Source organism: Mesoplodon mirus, assembly GCF_964341445.2.
Source record: "Mesoplodon mirus genome assembly, chromosome: 10".
NCBI lineage: Eukaryota > Metazoa > Chordata > Mammalia > Artiodactyla > Ziphiidae > Mesoplodon > Mesoplodon mirus.
The window spans coordinates 59,681,371-59,703,687 of NC_138986.1; the positions used below are offsets into that span (position 1 = coordinate 59,681,371).

The 22,317-nt window shown below is 33.9% G+C and overlaps 1 long non-coding RNA gene across 1 annotated transcript in view; it reads right to left on the reverse strand.

Moving 5' to 3' along the window:
* Positions 1-11,952: 11,952 nt before the first annotated feature.
* LOC309810957 overlaps positions 11,953-22,317 on the reverse strand; it is a 175,858-nt gene continuing 165,493 nt past the window's right edge. The window contains exon 3 of the long non-coding RNA XR_014295081.1: positions 11,953-12,021. This is a non-coding gene — a long non-coding RNA (uncharacterized lncRNA). The remainder of the gene's footprint in view (positions 12,022-22,317) is intronic.

Genomic DNA, 22,317 nt, shown 5'->3' on the forward strand with positions numbered 1-22,317 from the left:
TATGTTGAGAAAGAAGTCCCTGGTTTGAATTAGGCACCTACAAGAGGGCCACAAAAGAAAATAAATTTGTAAATATAAATTAGTATATTCCTGAATTTAGTCATGTGTGTGGGGTTGGGGGGTAGGGGTACAGTAGATATTGTTACAGGACCAGGAAAAATTTTTGATAAAAATAATAGATTATATTAATTTAACCTAATTCAGGAGCACAAGGCAATAATAAGCAGTCAACAGACTATAATATTGAAGGTTCTTAATAAATGCTTGCCAACTTTTAATTGGTGAATGAATTCATCAAATAATATGAATAATCATAATGACAGAAGCAACTGCATTTAGGAGTGCTTACTACGTCCTCTCACCCTCTCAGCAGTTCACATATATTTTGTCTTGCACCCTTACAACAATTTGCTAAATTTGGAATTATTATGCCCATTTTATAGGTGAGGAGATTGAGGTTCTGAAATATTAGATCACCTGTTCATGGCTACATTAGCAGGAAAGTGGGAGAGTCAATATTTGAGCCAAAGATAGTTAGACTCCTCAAAGGTTTTGCCTGAGCAAACTAATAAGTGAACTTAAAAATAATAAGAACATTAAAATTCTCTTCAGTTGTCAGATTCTTATGTTGCCTCCAAGGAAAGCAGCCCTCTGTCCATGGACTTAATCAGAAGAATTGTATTCATGTCATAGGAATGATTTAGTTTAGGCATTTGGTAAACTTTCTTAAGGGCAAGGACTGTTAAGATCTGGACTGTGGTACCAGAGAAGGCTGGAGAATATTTGAATATTCTAGAGATCTTATTTTACTTATATCTGTCTCAATTATTTTACTTGATGGCTAAAACAGTAGAATAAGTAAGCTTTAAAGACATATCTAGGATAAAGTTACCGTATTAATTGGATGCAAATTCTAGAAATTCTTTCTATGATAGATAATATATCAGTTAAAGTCTGTGAACCTAAAAAGTATTGTTCCTAGGAATGTCCATAGCTTACAATATCATGTTGAAGTATGTTTCATGCAAATGCCTAACATAAAAGGTGCATTCATGAGCCTTGAGTATTAATTTCCTTTTAATTCAGGCCTGAAGAGGATTCAGGATGGTATTCTGTTTGGAGAGATCAAAAACAATAAAAAATAAAAGGAAAAGTGAGGCACTTTTCCCTAAACAGCTTCTTTCAGAGAGGTTTTTCTTTCTGCTTTCCTTTTCATTGATATAATGTTTTCAAGACAAAATTTATTTCAATTTACCTGGAATTATTTTCAAGTAATCAGATTATTATTTAAAGTCTACCCACCTATTACTACAGTTGCTGGGATTGATTAAATTACAAAATTCACAGCGAAGATGGATTATCTATAATTCCTACAGGTCCTATAATAACACCCTATAGTTTTCCATTACACTTTGGTCTGCTCATCTTTACTTTGTTACTGGAAAAATATGTTTGACAAAATTTATAAAATAATATTTTGCCATTTTGAACTCCTCATTTTCCGTTTAGCATTAAACACTTTAGGCTTTTAAAGTACTACTAAAGTCAGGGCTTCTGTTTCTCATCCAAAAGTAAGGAGCTTAGAAGTCATCATTCCATCCTAACAACAAGTAAAAAGCTAAACAAACTGAGAAATCAACAACTTTCTTTGATCCATTGGAGAAGTGAGATCATAAGGCAAATTTATGGATAGGAAGGCTAAATATTGTCAAGATCTCAGTTCTTCTGCACTTAATCTATAGATCCAACATAATTCAAATCAAATTCCCATGAGTATTTTGTGAGTGTCTACAAACTGATTCTAATGACAGTGTGGTAATGGTGAAAGAATAGACAGATTGATCAATGGAACAGAACAGAGAGGCCAGAAACAGACCCACCTAAATATAGGCAACTGATCCCTGACAAAGGAGCAAAGGAAATATAATGGAGCAAGGATATTTTTTCCAACAAACAGCACTAGGACAATTTGACATCTAAGTGCAAAAAATGAATCTAGACACAGATCTTATGCTCTTCAAAAAATTAACTCAAAATTGATCATAGACCTAAATGTAAAATGCAAAACTACAGAACTAGAAGATAACATAGGAGAAAATCTAAATGATCTTGGGTATAGCGATGACTTTTTAGATAAAACACAAAAGGTATGATAAATGAAGGAAATAATAAGCTTAACTTCATTAAAATTTAAAAGTTCTGCTCTGTATATGACACTGTCAAGAGAATAAAAACACAAGCCACAGATTGGGAGAAAATATTTGCAAAAGACACATCTGCTAAAGGTCTGTCAGTCAAAAAATAAAAAGAACTCTTAAAACTCAACAATAAGGGCTTCCCTGGTGGCGCAGCGGTTGAGACTCTGCCTGCCGATTCAGGGGACGCAGGTTCGTGCCCCGGTCCGGGAAGATCCCACATGCCGCGGAGCGGCTGGGCCCGTGAGCCATGGCCGCTGGGCCTGTGCTTCCGGAGCCTGTGCTCCGCAACGGGAGAGGCCGCAACAGTGAGAGGCCCACGTACCACAAAAAACAAACAAACAAAAAACAAACAAAAAACCCCTCAACAATAAGTAAAGGAAAAACGTGATTAAAAAGTGGAAAAAGACCTGAACAGACACCTCCACAAAGAAGATACACAGATGATAAGTAAGCACATGAAATTACGTTCAACATCTTATGTTACTGGGGAATTGAAAATTAAAACAACAGTAAGATACCACGGCGCACCTATTAGGATGGTCAAAATTCAAAACACTGACCACACCAAATGCTGTGGACGCTGTGGAGCATCAGGAACTCTCATTCACTGCTGGTGGGACGCGCAGTGATTCAACCCCTTTGGGAGACAGTTTGGCAGTTTCTTACAAAACAACATATTCTATCATTTGACCCAGCAATTGCACTTTTTGGTATTTTCTCAAGGAGTTGGAACTTCTGTCAACAGAAAACCCTGCACAATGATGTTTACAGCAGTTTTATTCATAGTTGCAAAAACCTGAAAGTAAACCAAGATGTCCTTCAGTAGGTGAATGGATAAATAAACTGTGGTACATTCAGACACCGGAATTTTATTCAGTGCTAAAAAGAAATGAATTATCAAGTCATGGATGGCCATGGAAAAAATTTATTTATTTATTTATTTATTTATTTATTTATAATTTTAATGATGTATTTTATTTAACCTAAATACTATCATTTTCAAATGTAATCGATATGAAAGATTATTATTATTATTTTTTGGCTGTAGAGTCTTTTATAAAAGTTTTATTGGAGTATAGTTGCTTTACAATGTTGTGTTAGTTTCTCCTGTATAGCAAAGTGAATCAGGCATGGAAGAAGATAATATACTCAGGTTGCAAGAAACCAATCTGTACGATTCCAACTGTATGACATTGTGGAAAAGACAAAACTATGAAGACAGTAAAAAGATCAGTGGCTTCTAGGGTTTGTGTAGGAGGGAGAAGTGAATAGGCAGAGCAGAGGATTTTTAGGGCAGTGACACCATTCGGTATTATACAACAATGGTAGATACATGGAATTTGCATTTGTAAAGACCCAGGGAAGGTACAACATCAAGAGTGCACACCAATGTAAACTATGGACTTTGGGTGATAATAATGTGTCAGTGTAGGTTCATCAATTATAATAAATGTACCACTTTTGTGGGCGATATTGATTGTGAGGGAGGTTGTGTGTGTGTGTGTACAGGGAGTATATGGAACTCTATACTTCCCACTCAATTTTGCAGTGAACCTAAAACTGCTCTAAAAGGTAGAATTTATTAATTATGAAAAAAGTCAAGAGGTTTTGTAAAACATTAATAGGAAAAACCTATCCCTCACTTAGTTGTCAATCAGCCTAGTTAAAATGTAAATCTTACTGTATCATTACCTGCTGAAAACTCTTCAAGGACTCCCCATTGCTCACCTGAATGAGTGTGGTATGTGTATCATTGGTGGTACCTGAGATGATTTTAAGCAATGCATGGGAAACTGTTCTCTAAAATTTTAACTGTAATGCATTTACTGTAGAGTGTATAAAAAAATACAACTAGCATAACAAAAAAGTAGAAGTTGAATAACCATTTGTTGATTCTGATAATTGGATTATTTATCTCTCTGCAATGGTATCCTGCATGTTGCTGTACAGCCCTTTAAAGATTCAGTTCCTTATAAAGCATTATTTTTCTTCCATTATTATCTGTTATAAAATTAGGGGTATTTTCTGCTACTGGGGGAGACTTTTAACCACTTGAATGTTAAGGCAGTTAACATTTTTAAATGATCTAGCTCACAGACTAAGTTCCTAACAAAAACATAAAATGTTTTATAGGCCTCAAAATATTTTAAAAATGATTTAAAATAATCATAAAATAAGCATAGCTGCAAGTAAAATACATTAGAGTAATAGAAAATAGAGCTCTCTTATATCTGGTGAAATCAAATTAAAATTTTTCACTAGCCTTTACAACTCAGTACTTTAAAAAAATCGTATGCGAGGTAATTATTTATATTTACCTTTTTACATTTTTTTAATGTTATCGTCTCTCAGATTTATTGGCCTTTTTCTATTTGGTTTAACTGTAATACTTTACATTGCTATGCAGTCATAGCTTGATTTTTCCCTTGGCATGGAAAGATGGCAGTTGCTAAAACAAAGGACTAACACTTCCAATCTTTGAAATTAAATGAAATCACTCCCTTCCCAGTGTCTTGAAAGATCATGAAATGAAAAGGCTATTTGTCTTCTTTCCCTATGTGATGGTATCATTACACAAGAGGAGACTCCACCTATCCAGGACTATACAATTATTGCTAACAGAGCCTAGCAAAGTACTGTGTGGCCTTGGAAGATGAGTGGTTATGGAATACTATGGAATGTTTCATGAACCATGGTAAGGGTGCCAGGGACTTTGAGCAGAGATCAAGCTGCAGCTGGAGCAATGGCACAATCTAGAATCTTTTGAGGCCAAGGAGTCAAGTCTCATAAAATCAGTAACCTGTTAATTCCTCCAATTCATAAATATACTATGTAATTTCCACTTAATAAGTAATGCCTATATCTTACATTTTATACAACTTGTATCTTGGAGCCTGTGTCTGTTCTTTCAAGTATGCCCTAGGCTGCACCAGCAGAAACTAAATCAGAGTTCTCTCCTTATCCTCAGCATATAGCCATGTGTCTACTACATAAAAAACAAAAAAACATACAGAAACACCAATTTATTTCAAATTTAAATCTCTTTGTCAATTTTATATGTATCTTGTTTCTGTCTTACTAAGATGCAACAATTGGTATGATTGTTTTATATATACTCATACCTACGATGTCGTGTACTACACATGAACATATTATTTATGCAATATAGAAATCTTTTGAAATTACAATTGACACCCAGAATATTTCATTGATGTCTTAACATTTATGCTTATAAAAGCCATGCAGAATATGGTAGTTATTGATTTTCCATTACATTAAATGTACGTAGTAACTTCTTTTCTTTGTCATAGCCCAAAATCTTTTGAAAACTCTGTATTTTCATAACTCTCCAATTACACCTTTCTTTTTTCATGGGCAGAATCTCAGAATGTTATTTCCTGGTGTGATAGATTTAAGAATTAGTCCCAGTTCTTCATCCCTCCCTTTACCTGCTCCCTTTGCCATGTGACCTGCAGTCCCTCCCACTAGAGGTGGAATGTACTTCATCTTGACTTTGGACTTGGCCGTGTGCCTTGTATTAGGCAAAGAAACAGCTGAATGAGAATCTGCTGATTCAGGCTGTAGGCTGTAAGGGACATTGTATGTTTCTGCTTGCTTTCCTGCATTCTGCCATCACCATGAGAAGTGTTTTCCCTTCAGCTTGGGTCCCAAAATGAATACAATTTGGATCCAGAATGAATTCAACCCACATCAAAGAGCTTACTCCAGCCAGATTTATACCATGAAGCAGAGCCACCCAACCAAGCCCCAACTATAGCAGCTAACCTCAGTCACCGTGTAGATGTGTGAGCAAAAGCGAATTTGAGGTAGTATTTTATGCTGCAGCACTATGGTAGATAGAGCCTTTGATAAATTCATTCATTCAGCAACCTTGTCACAAGCTTACTAGTTTCTATCTAGTAAGAATTATAGGGCTAGAGTGAAGATTGAAGAAGCCTGCACAGTTCTGGAGGCATGGTGTTTCTACAGCGGCTAAAACTGCTGGTCCTATAAGAGTTGAGATGCAGGCAGCAGCAATAATTGAATTTCCATAAAACAATCTCTTGGTACTGTTTGGTATTACTAACTTGGTAGTATTTAAGCCTGCAACATTGGCCTTCCCAGTAATTCTGTTAGCTAACTGATATGTATTTTCCATTAAATAACTAAAGTAGATTATGTTACCTGCAACCAAATCTTGAATTGAGACAGTGATTGTCTTACTTTTACATTTTTTTAATGGGTTAACAAGTTTAATGATAGTAGTAAAATAAACTGAGTTAGAACCTACACACATTAAAGAATAGTAAGAGAACACTATTAAGAACTATGTGCCAACAAAACTGACAAAACAAAAAGTTTACAAAATTGACAAATTAAAATCAAAAGTTAAATTTTGACTTGTAGATTTTTTTCTCTTTAATTTCTATTCTTTTTAGGTAGTGAAATACTAGTCAGATAACCAGAATTCAAGGCCCATGTCTACTTCTTATCAAAATTAATCAGTCTCGAGTAGGTCATACAATATCCCCATGTCCCACTTTCCTCATTGGTAAAATATGGAAGATACCTAACACCTGCTTCTAAGAAGGATTATTATGAATAAAAAATAATATGATTAAAGGTCACTTTACTTTTAAACGAGGTCAGGATAAGTATATGCATATATATATTTACAAATGTACATATTCAAATATGTGTGTGTATGATTTAGTGTTACTATCAGCTCAAATGCACTGAAAAAAAAATAACCCATGGGTTTATACCTATTTCAAAACTGTTTCCAGTTAGGAGAACTTCCCATCACAGTTTATGATTTCATCTACTTGTGCTCTATTCTTGCTTTCTGTTTGTTGTCCATGGAAAGAGTATTATCACTAAACATGGTATAAAATATAACTCATTCACTAGGAAACAGTTGTTCATGATATTTAATGTCAATCTTTTTCTCAGTTTACCATAAAAGGGCATTAAAAGTGATTGAGCTTTTAAGTGTGGGGTTATAATCACATTTACTAAACAATCTATGTGTTCACTTACTAATAGAAAAAAATGCACGATTGATTTAGAAGAAATGAGAAAAAGTCATGTACAAGCACTGTGTGAATGATTTTAAGTTATGAAAAGAAAAACCTTGGAGATGTTTTTGATTTTGATTTCCTTGTTAATATTCACTTTTATCCAATAATAAATGTCTTCAAATGGCTGAAATTAATAATTAAACAAAATGTGGTATTTTGCGAATACACATAGGAAAACGTTTTGAAGACCTTAAAACATAAACTGCTCACATGTAACCAAAAGAGAATAATATTTTTAATCTTTTATCTCATTTATGTAACTTTCTAGAGGAAAGGAAGCATATTAATGGTAATAATTTTCAGCTTAGTTACACTGGAACCCATTTGAAAAGCTCTGTAGGAAAGTAATGACTAGAAACAAAAATAGACTGCTTTCATACTAGGAGAACTGCAGCCAAGTGTGAGCATGATGTCATCGCCCTGCTAATTGTTAGCCCATCATTAAGTACCTAGTGATTACTCATTCAACCAAAATCAAGTGAGCCTTATTCCATGCGCAGTACATAAATGCCAGGGGGAAAGGTGGAATAAGTAGATGAGTTTTATGCTCCAAGGTATCTTGGAAAGAAACAGGCCACATGTAAACAAGTAAATAATGTAAATTTAGATAATGAAAAACACTTTGAAGAAAATAAAGTCAGCAATCACTACAGAGAGTAACTGGGCAATAGTAGGTGGTATAGACAGGAAAAGTCTAAAGAGGGTGAGATTTGAGATAAGACAAATAACTATGGAAGTTATGTAGCATAATCAATTATTTTCTACTGTAGATACAGCTCTCTAGAGGAAAAAATTAAGAATTATTTAAAGCCAATTTCACTCAGGAGAAGTATGTCCAAGATTTAGACAGGGGTATAAGGAAGGAGGGCCAGAAATAAATAAGGACATTTAAAAAGTGGGTACAAATGTCTAAAATTCTGACATATGGACAAATACACTTGGGCTCTGGAGTTAGACCAGAATTTAAATCTCTCTCTGAGGCCATCAACTGAGTGGCTTTGGGCAAGTCACTTCATCTCTCTGACAGTACCTACTTCATAGACTTGGATTCCATAAGAGACATTCTTAGCCTTCTTACAAGGTGAAAACCACTTTAACATACAAAATAACAGCAGTTTGCAAATGTCTGCACCATGGAAAAAGAATCAGAGGGTACAAAGTAGAAAATGCTAAGGCTAATTACATTTTCAACAAAAGGCAAGCTATGAGTGGGATTGAGATTTTATATAGGAGTCAATAGGAAGTTCTAATAAGTAGAGGCAGTAGAGTGCTCTTTCCCTATAGACTTCCTTCTATCATAGCACTGGATACAGCTGCCATAACACCACACTCTTCTGATGAATGGCCCTTGTTCTACTGGAATAACCATTAAGAACACTAGCAGATTGCCATGAATACCGGCATTTCCCAGACAGTTTCACACATATGGTGATAACAATTTTTTTATTTTAGTTTTAACTAAAATATAACTTATTATTTGAAAGAGTGACCTCAAAGCATCTTTGCAGTCAGACTATATGTGTTTAGATTAAGAAAAAAGCAGCTGGCCTTAATTTTGCAATACCGTGTAACAATAAATTCTAGCTATTTTATATTCTGACTCATGTATCTTTAACATAGCCTATAGCTAAGCTTTGGTTGTACGATCGCCGTGGCTAATGAAAATATATGACTCGGCAAAAGTTTTAGAAACTACATTCATCTGCAGTTCTGAGATATAGGGAGAAAAACATCGTTTTTTACTTTTAAAATTAAGAAAATCTAATTTGCAAGTTACTTAGGAAGAAAATAGATGCTATTTTAAAAGTTTTGTTAAAGGATAATTTCTAATACAGTTAGAAATACCTTCCAAATATGCTGGTTAGTATCTGCCCAAATTACTACATTGGTATCTTTGCATTAGGCTGAAGTTAAAGTTTTCAAAATACAATCTCAACAGTAAGGAGTAAAGCAGGGCTCCAGGGGACAGAAGGATGAGTAAGTACTTTCAAGGAGTTGACAATCTAGGTGAGAAAGCAGAAAGATGATGCAGAAATAAATGGCAAGCCTGTCTGTGATCCCAGAAAGATGGCTAGGAAAGCTACTGCCCTGCCCTTTTCTTTATTTGCTTCAGTCTCTCTGAGGGAGGTGTGACCATGAAATCACTTGAGATTCAACTCAAAACCCTTAGAGTGAACTCTAGCCAATGGCTAGAACCAAAGCTGATAACCTGTGTCTTTGGACCACTATGCCTTTCCTAAAGTCATATCAAGGTCTCCACGGTCTCTAACTCTCTAGGGAACTTTCAACAGGTGAGTCTTTAAAATGGCTGTGCACTCTCCAGCACTTTAAAACCAGAGAAGTGGCTGCAGGACTACTCCTCATTTTCTGGGTACACACACTCTCTAAACCCTGGCCTTCTCCACATACTTACAACACTTACCACAAAGGCCATGGCAAATACCTCTTACTTGATTTCCCACACAACTATGTCCGTACTTTATTTTAAAGTAAGTGACAAGGTGGCTAATGCCATGACTGCGGCTTTAAAAAAATAATAATTTCTTACTGATACTCTTAAGAAAAATTTAAATTAATTTTATTGAGGTATAATTTCCATAAAAGTATCTATTCGGTACCAAAGGTATATGATTTGATGAGTTTTGACAAATTATATTCCTGGTTAATTATCATCACATCAAGATATAGAGTATTTCCATCTTTGATGACTTGTTCTTTTCTTAGGATAAATCACTAGGAGCTAGAATGTGGAGTGAGAGGTATGTACATTTTTAAAGCTTTCACTATATATTGCCAAATTGCCTTCCAGAAATTTATTACAATTAGCCATGCTCTGATATAGACAAGAATGCTAAATTTAGATGAGATCATTGCCCTATTGACAGTCGTGTTGTCCCTTCCAATAAGATCTAATTTTGATTAGAATGAATAAAAAGAGGTTTAAAAATTCCTTGCTTTGATAATTAATATCACTGAATTATTATAAAAGTGGAACTCTCAGAAGCAAATTAAAAGCATGTTAGGAATAGAAACTGTTGATATGCTTTTTAGAAGATAATAATTTAATATAAAAGTTTTAAATTATCTATTTTTTCAAAAATAGAAAAACTGTAATTGAGATAACATTTACATATGATAATTTTTTCTTGCAGCAATGCTATTCCAAAGGTAATCCATGGGCCTTAGTATCAGTGTCACCTGGGAACTTGTTAGGGAGGCAGATTCTCAGGCCCCATCACTGACCTCCTGACTCAAAAACACTGGGCTTCAGGCACCTCAGTGTTTTAACAAGCCCTCTATTTGATTCTGATGCATCCACAAGTGTGAAAAAGATGGTTCTTTGAGAATATTTTTAAAAAGAGAAAAAACATAAAACCCTTTCCAACACTCAGGAGTAAATCTGGCATTCATTAATCACCAAATATCTTTTTCAGCATTTACTTTAACCTTTCAGATCTAGGCCTCTTATCTGTCTAAAATGGTTGCGATTTTCTTAGGATTCCTTCTAGATTTAAAAATTCATGATTGTTGTGTGTAAAATTCTGAATTAAGGGCTGTAAAAGATATAAAGAAGTCATGAGTCATGATCTTTATCTTCAATGAACTTACCATTTGGTTGAATAGGCCTAACATAACTAAACATACAGGCTCTATTGGTAACTGAATAGGCCAGACAATAGGCCATACAGGTGCCAGAGGAGATGGAGATCACTGAGGGTCTTGGGGGACATCTTGGGCTTCTGTAAGAACATGTAACATGAGGTGTGCATCAAAAGTTGTGTAGGTTTTGCTTTAGTGGAAGAGGATGAAGGAGGGCATTTCTGGTGAAAAGACAGCCAAATAGAATAAAAGGTGTTTTAGAAAGAATATGTAGCTGTTTGGCTATGTTGGAAACTACATGTAAGTGCATAGCTGCAGATGAGCCTGTAAAGGAAGGCTGAGTCAGAAGGTTATTGGAAACTTACATCCATTTTCTGGGTATTTTATAAAGTAGGCAGCTCTTTAAAGAAGTTTTCCTGATCAAATGAGAATCCCCCTGTAGGATGGTTTGGCTATGCAAATCAGATCATGAGATTCATACTAAGGAAAAGCCAGTCACTTAAGCCATATGAATCAAGATTCCTTTTGAGCTGACTGGAGAAAGGTAAACTCGAACTATAACCATGTTCTTGGAAACTTTTGAAATTACCTGCTTTCAGAATAATAAAACTTGAAAATTTGCAGGTTCCTTACAAAGAGAATTGTAGCTAATGTTTGGTATATTATATTATAAAGGCTGTGTTATAACCATGTTTTCCTGTACAAATTTAAGAATCCCAGTATTTAATGATGACCTAGTTTAATAAAATTCAAAACCCTTTTGACACTGCTGTAGGACATTAGGCTAGGCACATGAAAAAATTAGATTCAATAACCTACACAAACCACAGTATGTGTATCTCATATGATACTCAGGATTCTGTTTTTCTTTAGAGAAATTGCAATGAAATTAGAAGTATATGCAAGAAGGTCAAGGAGAATCTAATAAAATATCTACAAACTTCCCATTACTAGTAAGGGGAGATGACATTTTTATGCATAGGAATCTGATAAAGATTTTAAACACCGGTTCATATCAGTCTACTGATGGATAGTTGTAAGTTAGCAGTGGTTTGTTAAAACACCTTACCTGTGTGGAAAATGCTGCATCCAGTGATATCTTTTTACAAACTCTTCACATCTTATGGGTATGATATTCGTGTCTAAAGGCAAAGGATAATACAAAGGTAGATGTAACTTAAAATACAAAGTAGAGGTTTTCACTTTCAAGTATACTGAGTTTATTAAATTGGTCTATGGGGTTTATGATTAAGTATTGACAGCGCCATGAATCATAAGCATGTAGTGTATCCCACCACAACTGGTAGTGATGTTTGTGGTGCTGATGGTACAATTTAATATTTAGATAGTTCTCTTAAACTAAGGGGCTATGTAATTTTAATCTATAATAGTAATTTCTGGAAAAAATTAGACTTGAACTATTTCAATTGGTATCTTGTAAATTGGGGATTAAATAAAACAAAGTGTGTGGCTCTGTCGATGCCCTGTAGAGATTTGACTGCAGTGTTCAGTTGAGTGCTTGACTGCCTGGACTGATGCTTTATTGAATTGATCATTGTGAAAAAACAATTTTGCCTTTAGATAGTCATTTGTTGGCCTCCCCTAGTCAAAACCACTTTGCTTTTAATAAAGCTTTGAACTAATAGAGTTTCTAAAGGTTTCTTTGAAAACCTCCCTATTACTTATCTCTATAAATAATAACAGTATTTATAACAGCTCTCTCTGAGCTGTTACCTCATTTTCCTGTCTAATAATGTGACATCTGACATATTTATTTGAAAAGAAAAGTGACCAAGAATTAATCCATTGTAAACCACCAGCACTTGAACAACTTTGCAAATATACGGCTTTATGTAACAATTTTCTAATATCGTCTCTCCATATATTACCTATTTTGAGCAAGAGTAAACAAAACTTAGCTCTAAAATATTCCTCGGATATATTTATTGTAACTTCCACTAAAAGCAATTTTCATTTCACTGTTATCTCAAAGCTGTACACTAAAACTTCAGTAAAATTGAAACTAGTAAATAAGATTATAGCTTTTACAGAAGAAACTTTAAAAATTAAAACTGAGTTCCTACATTCAAAGATAGAATTACAAAATTAATAGCTATTATACACAGTAATGTAATTGACATTGCTAGGTCTCTGTAAGTCAAGCATCAATAATCACATAATATGTGGGATCAAAATACGCAAAACTTGATAAATACCTGTAGGTGGGTGTTTGTTTTTCTATTATTATGTGACTGTATAGATTCAAGTTTGACTCTCTAATAATATAACTAAAATAAACTCTAAATTTCAATTCCTTCTTAATCACATCATTAGTATAAAAAGTTGTATGTAAGTAACAGTTTTGCTATTTGCATCTAATAACTTGCACATATTTATAATTGCTTATACATATAATTTTACAACTGTGCAAGTAGTATTACAATTTACATTAGTTACTTACATATGATTTCACCTATAATCCTAATAAATTTGAGCCTATGTGGCTCAGTCAATTCATGAAGTCATACTCATAAAACCACAGTCAAACCACCAAATGATAATTTAAAAGAAAGTTCAATCTTTGTCTCTTTCAAATACGTTTGAAAAGGATCTAATCCATAATTCATATCCATCAACAGATCTAAAACAAGCAAACCTAAAAGCTTATTCTCTCACAATTTGTAGGTGTTTCTAGGCACTTTAATTTGAAACAATTTTAATTTGTTATAATTTTAATTTCAAATAATTTTAATTTGAAACAATCTCGAAGTTACAAAAAATAAGAGTAAAATATTTTTTCTTGAAATATTTGAGAGTAACCTGTCAACCTGATGCTCCATCACATCTGAAATATTTGTTTCTTATAAATAAGTACATTATTTTACATAACTGCATACAGTCAGGAAATAAACACTACCATCTAATCCTCAACCCCCCTTGAAGTTTCATCAACTGTCTTACAGCAGAAGGATCTAGCTCAGAATCATGCATTAGTTGTCATGTTTCATTAGTCAACTTTAGTCTGGTATAGTTCTTCAGTCTTTTTTGGTAACCTTGACACTTTTGAATGTCACAAGCCAGTTATTTTGGAGAATATCCTCCAATTTGGGATCGTCTGATGCTTCATCATGATTAGATTTGTTATGCATTTTCAGCAGAAATGTCATATGCAATGTTGTGTTCTTCCAATTGCATCTTGTATCAAGTGGCACACACTTTTTATTTATTCTGTTATTGATGATGATCACTTTGGTTTTTTGTTTGTTCATTTGTTTTTGGCTTAAACAACAGAAATTTACTGTCTCATAGTTCTGGAAGCTAGAAGTCCAAGATCAAAGTGTCAGCCTGGTTGGTTCCTTCTAGGGGCTGTGAAAGAGCATCTGTTCCATGCCTTTCTTCTAGCTTCTGGTTGTTTGCTGACAATCTTTGGAATTTCTTGGTGTCATCCTTATTGCCTTCCTGATACAAGACTGCTTCCCATGGTTGGTTAGAATATATTTTGTTCTGATGTTTATATTGGCATGTTTAGATGTCAGGTTTAGTCTTCTGAAGATGAAGTTCAGCCATTTTGTATCAAACAGCACGAGCAGTGTCTGTCACTTTCCATGCATAAAGTTTAATGAGATCTTATATGTAAGATCTGATTTGCTAGTTCTTCCTTGTACAAGAATCACTCTGGTTTCTGCATTAACCTTCACATGGTGTTCTCTTACTTTCATTGTGTTCTCTCTGTGTCCAAATTTCCCCCTTTATAAGGACCCCAACTATATTGGATTAGGGGCCAACTCTACTCCAGTATGACCTCATCTTAACTAATTACATCTACAATGACCCTATTTCCAAATAAGGTCTCTTTCTAAGATACCGGGGGCTGTACTGCACCGCATGAATTTTGCAGGGGACACAATTCAATCCGTAACAGAGGCAGAAGGGATTGCTCCTTCCAGTCTACATCTTGTTCCTGTCAGTGCCAGTTGGTTCCAGAAACAGTAGTTAGTTCTTGTTTCCAGGGATTTTTTTTCTTCTTCTCACATTCATTTCACTTAGCATAATGCCCTCCAGGTTTATCCATGTTGTTGCAAATGGCAGGATTTCCACTTTTTTTAAGGATGACTAATATTTCACAGATTTTCTAAAAAGATATTTATTTCATTTTCTTTGTATACATATCCAGGAGTGGGATTGCTGGATTATATGGTAGTTATATTTTTAATTTTTTGAGGAAACTTCATATTGTTTTCCATAATGGCTGCACCAATTTACATTCTCACCAACAGTCCACAAGGGTTCCCTTTTCTCCAAATCCTTGACAATACTTGTTATCTCATCTTTTTAATAACAGCCATCCTAAAAAATGTGAGGTAATATGTCATTGCAGTTTTATTTGCATTTCTCTGATGATTGATGATATTGAGCACCTTTCATGTACCTATTAGCCATTTGTACGTCTTCTTTGGAAAAATGTTTATTGAGGTTTTTTTGTCCATTTTTGAATTAGATTATTTGCTTTTTTGCTGTTGATTTACAAAAACAAACAGATTCTATATATAGAACACCTTAAAGATTTCACCAGAAAAACTGCTAGAACTAGTAAATGAATTTAGTAAAGTTGTAGGATACGAAATCAACATTAAAAATCATTTGCATTTCTGTACACTAACAAACTATCTGAAAGAGAAATTAAGAAAGAAATCACATTTACAATAGTACCAAAAACAATAAAATACTTAAGAATAAATTTAACTAAGGAGGTGAAAAACTCGTACACTGAAAACTATAAGTCACTGGTAAAAGAAATTGAAGACACAAACAGAAAAATATCTCATGTTCTTGGATTGGAAGAATTGATAATGTTAAAACATCCATACTATCTAAAACAATTTACAGATTCAGTGTAATTTCTATCAAAATTCCAAGGGGATTTTTTTTTTTTTTGCGGTACGCAGGCCTCTCACTGTTGTGGCCTCTCCTGTCACAGAGCACAGGCTCCGGATGCTCAGGCTCAGCGGCCATGGCTCACGGGCCTAGCTGCTCCATGGCATGTGGGATCTTCCCGGACTGGGGCACGAACCTGTGTCCCCTGCATCGGCAGGCAGACTCTCAACCACTGCGCCACCAGGGAAGCACTCAATGGGATTTCTTATAGAACTAGAACAAACAATCCTAAAATTTGTGTGGAATCACGGAAGACCCCAAATAGCCAATGAAATCTTAAAAAAGAAGAAGAAAGCTAGGGGCGTCATACTTTCTGATTTCAAACTATATCACAAACCTACAGTAATCAAAACTGTATGGTACTGGCATAAAGACAAGTACATAGACCAGGGAAACAGAATAGAGAGAGTAGAAAATGAGCCCACACATATACTGTCAACTAATCTTTGACAAGGGTGCAAAAGGGAAAGGATAGTTTCTTCAATAAATGGTGTTGGGAAAACTTTATATACTTATACAAAAAGAATGAAATGGGACCACTATTTTACACCACTCAAAAATTAATTTGAAGTGGATTAAAGACGTAAGTGTAATACATGAAAACATAAAACACCCAGAAGAAAACACGGGGAAAAGCTCCTAGACATTAGGCTTGGTAATGATTGTTTGGGTAAGACACCAAAAACACAGGCAACAAAAGCTAAAATAAATAGGCAGGACTACATCAAATTAAAAGGCTTCCTCTCTTGCTTTCTTCCTTTGTCAATTGATATTTTGTTGTGGTATGCTTTGATTTCTTTCTCTTTATCATTTGTGTATCTATTATAAATTTTTGCTTTGTGATTACCACAAGGCTTTCATAACACATCTTATAGTTATAACAGTCTATTTTAAGCTAATAACAATTTAACTTCAATTGCATAAAAGAGTTCTACACATTTGCTTGCTCCCTCTCACATTTTAGGTTGTTGATGTCACAATTTACATCTTTTTGTGTTGTGTGTCCATTAACAAAATGTTATAGCTATAGTTATTTTTAACACTTGTTTTTTAATCTATATGCTAGAGATCAAAGTGTTTTACACACCACAATGGCAGTATTAGAGTATTTTGAATTTGACTTTATATTTACCTTTACCAGTGAATTTTATACTTTCAAATGTTTTCATGTTACTAATTAATATCTTTCCATTTAAGCTGTAAGAACTCCCTTTAGCATTTCTTGTAAAGCAGGAATTATGGTGGTAAATTTCCTTGGCCTTGATTTGTCTTGAAAAGTCTTCCTCTCTCCTTCATTTCTGAAGCATGACTTTGCTAGGTAAAGTATTCTAGGTTGGCAGTTTTTTCTTTGAGCACTTTGAAAATATGATCCCACTCTCTTCTGGCCTGCAAGGTTTCTGCTGATGGTTTTATCAAAGTTCCTTTGTATGTGATGAGTTTTTTTTTTTTTTTCTTTTTCTCTTGCTGCTTTCAGAATTCTCTGTCTTTAAATTTTGAGAGTTTGATTATAATGTGTCTTGGTGGAAATCTCTTTCAATTAAATCTGTTTGGGGATATTTAATCTCCATGTCCCTGGATGGCCGTATCTTTCCCCAGATTTGGGGAGTTGCAGGTAGTTTAAGGACTCTACCTCCAGCTCCATCCCATACTGCATTTCTGCCATGACTCCCATACCCACTACAGAGATTGTTTTAGCCCCTCACACCAATCTTTCACCTTTATCCTCAGATTTCTACAGATTTGACTCTTTATATCCAACTTTCCTAATTTGCATCCTAGAAGATCTGGAAACTGGGCTAGCAAAAACTCTCCTTCAGGATAAAGGATAAAGAGAGGATAGATTGGGGAAAGATGGATCAAGGAAAGACAGGGAACACTCAAATTTCATTTATTTTCCTTTGCTACTCTACTTACTTAGCTCCCACCCTAGCCTGAGAAGTACAGCAGCAACTTAAAGGACATGTGGTTAAGGGTAACAATATAGCTCATTCAGAGGATAAAATACAATTTCACTCTTGATTTTTACCTATCATAGCTATATTTTTACTAATTTAGCTAATCAGCCACATCATTATTTTTAAAAGCATTTAAAAAATAAATATGCTCAATAAAATCTTGAAATCATATGCTCTCATTATACATTTGCTTTCTTTAATTTTCCCTTTCAAATAAGAATATTGAATTTCTATAGTCTTAATTTATATGAAAAATCTATTTGCCAGTTATATAAATCCATACAGCAATTATAATTATGTGAATGAAAATAATAAATATGTATAAAGGATAAATAAGTGTGTACAGAAAATACAGCAGTAGAAACTACTTTAAAATCAAATTCTAGAGAATATTTGAGGAAAAAGTAAAGAGTGGATTAAAATTACAGTTGATAGTGAAAATTGATGGCCTTGAAATAAAGTTAAAAAATGAATATTTATAAAGTAACTACAAAGAATCAATTTTATTTAGAAGACATCATTAGTAAGCTCTTATAGCACTATAATAGTCTCATAAAGAGCACAGGTGAATGGATTACTGCCTCTGAAGTAAACTTTCTCTCCATTAAAATATCTCTGACACCACAAATTATGAATTAACTGTGGATTTCTTTTATGACCTAACAGCTCCTGTGTTTATCCTTCTCCTTTTATATTAACTATTTTCAGGGAGAAATAATCAACCAAACCTGGTTGCTTCAAGAGAAGGACTAGCCACTTCATTGGTTTACATAATTTCTCTTCAAATCTGCCATAGGGTAAGGTAAATAAAATGCTGCCTTCTACTAGCTCCACATTGTACTATTTCTTTGAATAGTCTTAATATTTAACTTAAAATATTAATTTAATAAAGTCTGAACTCATACATTAAAGAAAGTCCAAATAGAACATGTAAAAGGTGGATCTATTCCATAACCCACGATAATAAGCAGTAGGCTTTCGATACAATTTTGCTAAATGAATAAGTGAATGGAAAAATGAGGTGCTAAAAATATTCACCTCAAAACAGATACGGTTTAGTTATTTATAGCCATTGTATTTTCTCAAGGCGATTATTTTGTTACTGAATTCTCATTTTTCCAAATACAAATAATTTATTTAATTTTCATTATTTTGGTAAATACTGATGACTCTTCTGTTCCACCCTAACCCCTAATTTTTCAAAGGAGAGCATAATGCATAAGACACATCTTGTTTAACAAATTGTCTTTGTTTGGAAATAAGTAAAAAGTGCTCTATTTTTCTCAGCAGTTTACATTAACTCCATCTGTGCTTTACAGATAACTTTTAGAGCAATGATTCCCGACCAGTGGCCTGTACCTCTGTGGCACAAGATATATTTGTGAAGAGTCCCAGAATGCATATAAAAATAAGGTTACATATACTGGCTGAAGGTGTTTGTTTATTAAGCACACACACAAAAAATCACTTAAGTGTCTTATGGTGATTTAAGTAATCAGTTATTTAATTAAATGAATATATGTATAAGTGTATAAATATGTACATGTATATGTGTGCATATACATGTGTGTGTATGTGTGTGTTTATGATTAGAATACTACCTGGTATATAGTAAACACTTAAAAACGTTAGCTAGTATTATTTTTCATTAACACTTAAAACATTTTAAGAATGTTGGAAAGGAAATACTAAATATTGAACTTACGGATAATATTTGAACATTTGAAAATATTTTATAAGAAACTTTCAGTTTAAGAGCATAACAAAAATTTGATTTATCTTATTTACAAAACTATAAATTCATGGAAAAAATCAAACATGTAACCTGAGTCATTTCTATAAGCTTCTTATTTGAATGAATGTATTTTAAATATAATATATTCATTTCTATTCTGGATATTTCCTATATGGATCAATGATATCCTACCTGAGAAACAGTAAAAATTTGAATTTTTAGTAGATTTCTAGTTGAGCGATATTGGAAAATTTAGTCTGATGATAATGAATTTCTTAATACAACAATTCAATAAAGGTGGCCATAAGCCTCAATTGCTTTTTTTAAAAAAAAATATTGCTACAAATTCCTAATAAACCTTAGTTTGGGACAGGAGGCTGACATTCTGGAAGAACCATATTTGTGTCATGAAATCTAATATCACCTTAATTTGCAATACTTTTTTAGTCAGTGTTTAGTGCTTGATTGAGATATTTTCTGCTATAGAAAAATGTTGATGTAAAATAGCCCTACCTTGAAATAATACTTTAATACATTTTACTATTTGGAGACTTTAAAATGAAGAGAAATACAAAAGATAATACAGAATATCCCACTCAAAGTAAACAAAGGGCAATTTTTAAAAGTATATATTATCCCTCCTTTACTTCCTTTTTCTATTTGTTTAAGAAATAATAACTTACAGATAAAGTTGAATCCCCAATATTCTTTCCTCTAATTTTATGTCTCTCCTTCCCTCTCTAAAAAGAACCACCACAATGAATTTGATCTGTATCTAGTCCACATTTTTACACTTTTACTACATGTAAGTATATAGATTTATAAGTATCTCATAAGCTTTGAGTTTTGATACGCAGAAGTTTTATCATTCAGTTTTAAATGTTATTTCATTCTCATTGCTATTTTCTTCTTAATGTTATTGTTAACGCTGGGAAGGGTTTTATCTGATTTTTTTAATGTTTATTTTCTTATTGATTTATTTTGCAATTATATTTCAGTAAGAAAATTTGGCCTATAAATAATTAATTCCTTGAAATCTGTTGAGAATTACTTTTTGATCTAATAGGTGGTCACTGCCTTTTATAAATGTTTTATGTGCCCTAAAAAGAATGTATATTCACTATTTGTTGGGGCCAGGATAAATCTAACTTATTTTTGTGAATTACCCTTAGACAATTTTGTCATACTTGACTCTTAGGCTCACTTTTGTAGATCTTGGTGCCTCCAGTTGAATTATTTTATTAATACAGATGATTAATATCAATCATGTCTACATACTAATTATTCTGTATCTTGAAGTCCCAGTTCTGTTATCTTTGGAGAAAACACCTTGCATGAAAGTTTCACCTGAAGCAAATATGACAATATTCCAAGGCAGAATTCAGCTAACTGTATCTTGTAGTTGAGGTATCTAATCTAGGGTGCTTTTGCTAAGTGGTGGGTTATAGTGCTGGCTGGACTTTCATAACCTGCTCATGTGTACACAAAATTCTAGCCAATCCATCTATGTCAAATGCCACTAATTTCATCAATGAGAACCTGTTTTTTTTTTTTTTAATATAAATTTATTTATTTATTTATGGCTGTGTTGGGTCTTCGTTGCTGCGCGCGGGCTTTCTCTAGTTGTGGCGAGCGGGGGCTACTCTTCGTTGCGGTGCGTGGGCTTCTCATTGTGGTGGTTTCTCTTGTTGCAGAGCACAGGCTCTAGGCGTGTGGGCTTCGGTAGTTGCGGCTCACAGGCTCTAGAGCGCAGGCTCAGTAGTTGTGGCACACGGGCTTAGATGCTCCGCAGCATGTGGGATCTTCCCGGACCAGGGCTCGAACACGTGTCCCCTGCATTGGCAGGTGGATTCTTAACCACTGTGCCACCAGGGAAGTCCGAGAACCTGTTTTTAATATCCACAGTGCTGGTTAGCAAGACTTTTATCAATGGAAACTCATTTCTAACATTCATTTTGATAATTAGCAAAGTCTCTGGTGTTGATGGGAGTCAGAGATAGCTGCAGCACTATAGTAGCCACTTCTGGAGTGTGGGTTTTAGATTAAATGCTCTATAACCACCGATGGAGTGTACATTTCTGATAAAACAACTAATCTGAGCCCCAGGGGTATATATCATGATGAACACACCCATTTATACTGAACTGTGTATGTTGAAGTAATTTAAGATAAATGACAGATATCTAAGCAATCTTATAATTTAAACTGTCTGTATTCTGTTGACTTGGAATCTGATTGATCTATCCTTTGTTGACAGAAGGATATTCAATCTATTATGCTTGTGGATTTGCCCAGTTCCTTTTGTAATTTTATCAGTATTAGGTTACATATCTCAAGGTTATTTGATTAGCTGTATACAGAGTCATATTTTTAAATCATCTTGGTGGACTGTAACTTTTAGTTATGTGTAATATTTCTTCTTAATTGAATAACGGTTTTGCCTTAAAACCCTGCACTATCCAATATAGATCTCACTACAATGGCATTGTTTGGGCCATTGTTTGCTATCTTTATATTTTTAACCTTGTGTGCCATTTTCTTTATGTATTTCTTATATATTAAAAATATATATCTAGCCTTTCATTCTGTAATTTTAGTCACGTCCTTTACATATATTTCTATTAGTGATGTATAAAAGATTATTTCCAGACTCATATTTTTGGTTTTTGTTTATACAGCTTTTTTTTGTTTTTGCCTTCATACCTCTCCCTGCTTTTTATTTCTATTTGTGAACCAATAATGTTTATCTCATCCTTGCCTTTTTTTTTTTCTCTGCTAACATGGAAGTTATTCCCATTCTTTTAGTGTCCCCA